The sequence below is a fragment of the Manis pentadactyla genome, chromosome 5 (genome assembly GCF_030020395.1).
Source record: "Manis pentadactyla isolate mManPen7 chromosome 5, mManPen7.hap1, whole genome shotgun sequence".
NCBI lineage: Eukaryota > Metazoa > Chordata > Mammalia > Pholidota > Manidae > Manis > Manis pentadactyla.
Genome location: NC_080023.1, coordinates 150,343,486 through 150,349,485, shown reverse-complemented (window position 1 = coordinate 150,349,485; position 6,000 = coordinate 150,343,486). Strand labels below are relative to the sequence as shown.

The 6,000-nt window shown below is 45.8% G+C and overlaps 1 protein-coding gene across 7 annotated transcripts in view; it reads left to right on the top strand.

Moving 5' to 3' along the window:
- The first annotated feature begins 802 nt into the window (after positions 1 to 802).
- PTPRA (protein tyrosine phosphatase receptor type A) overlaps positions 803 to 6,000 on the top strand; it is a 237,877-nt gene continuing 232,679 nt past the window's right edge. For 4 of the 7 annotated variants that reach the window (XM_036924667.2, XM_036924665.2, XM_036924664.2 and 1 more), the window contains exon 1: positions 907 to 1,043. The gene's annotated coding sequence lies outside the window, so the exon portion shown is untranslated. Of the gene's footprint in view, positions 1,044 to 6,000 lie in introns of all 7 variants that reach the window. The other 3 variants (XM_036924666.2, XM_057502815.1, XM_057502813.1) reach the window with 3 other exon arrangements.

Below are 6,000 nucleotides of genomic sequence, written 5' to 3'. Positions count from 1 at the left end.
GGAACTGCGCATCTCCGGGTCCTCTCTGCTCTTTGAGTCTCCCCTTCCTCGCCAGGCCACTAGCAAACAACTCCCCCCACCGCAGAGGACCATGTTTTGTGTTTCTTTCTTCCCGGCTCCGTGGCTTCAGGTCCCGGTACGCACGTCTGGAAAGCGGGAGATTTCCCTGAAGCTCGGGAGGGGATGGCGTGGGCTCAGTTGATGTCACATGACACCCACAATGCCAGGTCCTGGCTAAGGGATTTGCAGATCCCTCCCTCTCCGCCGAGAGCCCTCGTCTTTTAAATATATTGCTGCACTTAGAAAAATAAAAAATAAACAAGAAAATAAAAAAATCCGAATGGAACACGTTTAGAGAGAGCAGCGCAAAGAATGCTTTTGGGTTCCAGGCTGCCCTGGTCGCTAGACCATTTGTAACTGGTATTTGGCCTCAGTGTTCACCACCTGTAAACTGGGAAGAAGGCCCACAACCATGGCGCTGGGACTGTAGAGAGGCGGATGGCGTTGGGGCACGGGCGGCTGGTGCTCCTGGGGTCCTGCCTCCCCGAGCACCAGGATGCAGTGATGCGCACACCGCCCACCGCAAGCCTGAGAGCTTGAGACCCGGCAAAGCGCCCCAGCCCGCCGAGCGAGCGAACGGAGGCGCACAAGGGCGGGGCCCGCGGGAGCGGGGAGACTCTCTTTCGGTGTGGGCCAACCAGCGCCCATCTCTGAATGGCCAATGAGGAAGCGCTTTACAGCCAAGGCCGGGTCGGGAGCGAGGCTCCGGCGAGTACACCACTGACAGAGACGCGCGCGCGCGCTCCCGAGCCAGCTCGAACCCGGGCAGCCGCCGCCACCGCCACCGCCATCACCGCTGCCCGTCCAGTCGCCCCTCAGCCTCTTCCCCTCGTCATGGAGGCGAGGCCGCCGCCGCCGCCGCGAAGCTCCGAGCCGCGGGCCGGGCGGCGGCCCTGAGAGCGTGTGGCGGGCCGAGACACCGCCGCGGAACCGAGGCGGAGCCGTGTCCTCGTCCCCAGCGGTCCCGCCCAAAGCCGGACTCGGTGAGTGTTCGCGGCGGCCGCCGCCCGGGTGAGCTCTGAAAAGGGAGGGCGGCTCCCGGGCGCGGGTGGGAGGGGTCCCCGGCGCGAGCCCAAATCCCTCTTTTCTGGGTAGAATCCATCTGGCGTCTCCAGTCGGATCCCACATCCTTGCGCTGTCCATAGGCGGGTCCCCGGAAACGTGCGGGACGCCGACCCCTCGTGAGTGCCCGGGAACTTTGCGTGCGTCCTCCTGGGGCCAGGCCAGGGCGCTGCCGTAGTTCATTCTGAAAGAAGAAACTCGAAACAGTGAGAACAAAATTTGCTCAGGCCCATTTAATGGGAAGAAAGAGAAAAACTCCTGGAATGAGAAAATCTGCTACTGCGGAGACCAACTTTTCTTTCCCTTAAAGCCCCCCTACCTCTTCCCCGAGGCCCCTGTCTTTTCCGCCCACTTCCAACTGTTGAAGCTGCTTAAGAAAGGAAATAGAGGCTCGGAGCTGCCCAGAATTCAAAATGAGCCAGTTGGGAGTGCAGATCCCCTCCCTTTTTACTTTTGGTAAATAAAAGAATATCGTGTTTTGAAAAATTAGTTCCTAATTGTATTTCCTGAAGATAAAAATAATAATGGCAGAGCTGAGCCCAGTGTTGAGAGGTTTTTTGTTGTTGTTTGTTTTAGGTCAGTGATGTTTGTAAGACAGGAAAAAAGGAATGTTCAAAACCTCCTAGGGCAGGGTAAATGCCTTCAGAATCCTTTGTCCAGGGTAGGGATTCCTGCCCTAGAACCAGTCACAGCTCCCGAAAGCTTTCTACACTTGCCACCTGCTTGCTGTTCAGGCAGCCCTATAACCAGAAGATGGTGGGCATGGAGACGGGTGCGGAGAGGACTGATGGTGGAAGATGGGCGAACATCTTCCTGCCTGGCCACTCCTTCAAAAAACACAGATCTGATGCTGTCACTTGTTTACTTAAAAACTCCCCGCTCTTTTTCCCATGGGATGAACAAAGCCCAACAAAATGCCTTATCTAGCCATACAGGCCCTTGATAGTCTTACCTCAATTTTAAAACTTTTAACCCAGTCCTTCCATTCTCCTCCTCATCCCTAGCCATTCAGAGCTGCTTGACTGCCTCTTCACTGTCGGATGCTTGTGTAACTCACTTTCCTCCACACCTTTACTTACTAAGCTCTACCTCTTCCTTTAAAGCCCTTTTCGTTTGGGAAGTGTCTTGAGGGCAGGAGCTGTGTCTTGTTTACTTTGCCATCTCTCACCTGAGACAATTCTTCGAATTGTCTTGAAGGTCCTGTCCTATTTTCCCCCTTATGTCTCAGCTTTGATTACTTCCAGGTGCACACTTCCTGAGAGAAGTGCATGCCTAGGACTTCTATCTTTCTGATTCTCCAGTTCCCCATGTTTAGCCCTAATTATTTGTCAGCAGGCAGGAAATAGCAGGTCTCATCCTACTGGCTTCCAGTCTTCTTGCCTGTCTCTAAAGGCCCAAATCCCCATGGTCTCTTTTCACTTCTGCCTACCTCCAGTAGCCTGGCTGATATGTGCACTCTAAGGCATGGTGGGATCCAGGAGGCTGTCACTAGGTAGGTACATTTTAGCCACTTGTTTACCATCTGGATGAAATTCATTACCAGAAGAGCCAGTCCTCTGACTTAAGTACATTCAAGTACCTTCGATATGCAGGCGAAGTGCTTGCGATACAAAAGAAAAGGAAGAAGATCAAATCTTTACCTTTGAGGAACTCATAGTCCAATGTAGGACAGGTGGATACAAATGCATGCAGGTGCTATGAGTGTGATAATAGCTATTCTGTTATCTTTTATTTGTCTTATGACAGGCTATGAAATAAATGCTTTCCACAAATTATCTTATTTAATCCAATAGGGGCTTGTTCCAACTTGACAAGGGTGGAAACTGAGGCAGATGACAGAGCATCTGCCAGATTGTATAGAAAGCTTTCCTCCCTGGGTTGTCTGAGAAAGCTGTCCTGGGAGGGGGCCTTTGGATTATGAAGGATGCATAGGAGTTTGGGTATAGTGGATAGGATACAGCAAAGAGAGGGCTGCCCAAGCAGGCTTGGAAGTGGAAGGAAGCCACTGCCTTTGCAGAACAGCAAGAGGTTAAATATATTTGGATTGGGTAGAGGGAAGAAGAGTGGGGCATGAGATTAGGGTGAGCTTGAAGGGCTGTATGTGCTGTGTTAGAGTTGGGGCAGTGGAGAGCCGCTGGAGGATTTTAAGGGCAGTCAGGAAATTTGGCTGACTGGCCTTTGGAAAGGGTCATTCGGGAGTAGTGTGGGGCCAGCTGTTGATGCCCCAGCAATTTCAGAAGCAATGGACAGGCCCCACAGAGGTGGAATTACAGCCTCTCAGACCCAGAGGGAGGCCTAGAGAGAATCCTGCTCAGTTTGGGTTAAAGATAATACATATATACATATGAGAAAAAATTTCAGCATTAAAGAAGGGTATATAGAGAAAAGTAAGTCTCCCTTCTACCCCTACCTCCCCAGAGATGGCTGAAGTTTCCAGTTTCTATGGCCTTACATATACACTGTTCCTTTGTAAACTTGTGTACCTATCCATTTCCCCCTACTCCTACCCCTTGTATTGTATATACCAGTTACATCTTGTTCTTTACTTAACATATTTAAGAAATTATTCCATGTTAGTAAGCATATAGAGCTGTTCATTCTTTTTATTGACAGTCTTCTACTTCGTTGTATGGCCCTGCACAGTAATTTGTAACTAGTTTTCAGGTTAAACATTTAAGTTGTTTCCAGGTTTTCTATCACAATGTTTCAATGAATGTCCTGTACATACTTTGTTAGGTGCTCATGTGTAAAATTATCTAAACAATATATTTCTAGAAGTGGAATTACTGGGTAAAAGGATATGTGTGCATTTAAAATTTTCACACGTGTAGCCAAATCACCACCCCTTTGAGGGGGTTGTACTAACTTATCCTGTCCCCCACAAATGTGAATGGGAGTCAACAGATCTTCATCAGAGTATGCATTGGGATCTCCTTTTTCATCTATCATATGCCTACTTTTCCCTTACTAAAGCTCCCCTACCCCCATGTGATCCTAGCGTATTTCTTTGAATTTACCAGGGAGACCTCGAGACCTGGAAGGATAAAGTGACTTATGCAAGACAGTCAGTGTGGGTGGTTGTGGTTTTTTAAGCAGCTCTGATATTTGTATTTGCCCAGGGCCTTTCATTGAGGTGTCAGAATTGATTTGTAAACGTTGTTGTATTATTTTTCTCCACCTTCATATGGAAAAAATGAAATGCAGGTGAAGTTTGAATTATAAGGAGGAAGCTGGCCAAATACAGAATCTTGTTTTTTTACTTCTAGTGCAGTAACAAATGTATGTTCCCAAATGCTAAAGCTAAAGAAATGTTTTTTAGTGAGTCTGAGTAGCAACAGCAAAAATATCAATAATGTAACACTAACAATAAAACTGAGCAGAAAACCCACAAATAACCCAACATTAAAATTTGATTTAATATGTTCTCTATAGAAAAGAGAATCCATTAAATGTAAAACTATATTTACTCTAAATTTACATCCATTTGTGTCACTGTATAGGAATAGAATTTTTATAATTCAGTACATACAGAAGAAAATGATTTTTGTATTCCTGAGAGCATCAAACATTTTATATTTAGTTATGTATCTTTATTTTAAATCACAGAGTAATAGACTATTCATTGATGACCGTAGTTTGTGCAAACTTTATTTTTTCTTCCATTTTTTTTTCCTTTTTATTGTTGTAAGTGGTACTTCTGACTACCCTTGTTCAAATACTTCTTCTGGATTATTTTCTTGGTCTCTTACCCCTGAAGTGGGTTCACTGACTCAAGATACGGTTTCAGTGCCAAATGACCTTCTAGAAAGGTTGAATTTACTTACAACATCATCAACAATTTATATGGCCCTGTTTTCTGATGATCGAGCCAATGCTATTACAAACAAAACCTAATATTTGGTTTTATTTATTTTAAAATAAATATAATGGTACTTTGAATTAGGTTTAATTTACATCCTTTAGGAAGTGACCAGGAGCTTATTTAGACTTTGAAATAAGTGCATTGCGATAACACATATCATATCCAAGAGTTATGTAGCTAAAGCCAACTTGTTTTTGAAGACATGATTAATGGGACAGAAATATTGTGGAAATTTAGGGTAAGATCGTATTGGTATGAAACACTAGACTAGATGCTGTTCATTTTGAAAATACCAGACATTGTGTCAGGAGCTGGGGATACCTCAGAGTAACATGGTCTGTCCATATGACACTTACAGGCCAAGGCAGTAGACAGACATTAATCACTACCGTAATTACAGATGGGATCAAAGGGGAAGAATAAGATGTCTTCGAAGTGCCAGAAAAGTTGAATATTAAACAATGTTTGCAGTTAAACAACACTTACAAAGGACCTGAGGAAAGGGATTTGGTACTTTAGGGCAGTGCTTCTCTAACTCAACTGTTCACATGAACCATCTGGGGATCTTGTTAAAATGCCAAGTCCTGATTTAGTAGGTCTGGGGTGGGACTTGGAATTCTGCATTACCAACCAGTGAGGCAGGTGCTACTGGAGGGTGGTTTACACTTGGGGTAGCTTGATGAGCACTTAAAGCTAGATGACCATGGTGAGTAGGAGGGGGCAGTTCTCTACCCTGGCTGCACTTTGATTTCACCTGGAGAACTTGCAAAAATCAGGGATGCAAATACCCTATCCACGTATTTTGACTTAATCGATCTAGTGGGGACCCTGAGAAAGTACATGTGTGTGTGTGTATACATATACACACACATGTACTCATGTACACATATGTGTGTGTGTATATATGTATGTGTGTGTGTTTATATTTAATTTTTTTTTTTAACGCTTCGGATCATGCTAGGATACAGTCAGGGTTGAGAACCACTGGATTAGAGAGAGACAGGGGCGAGAGTTGA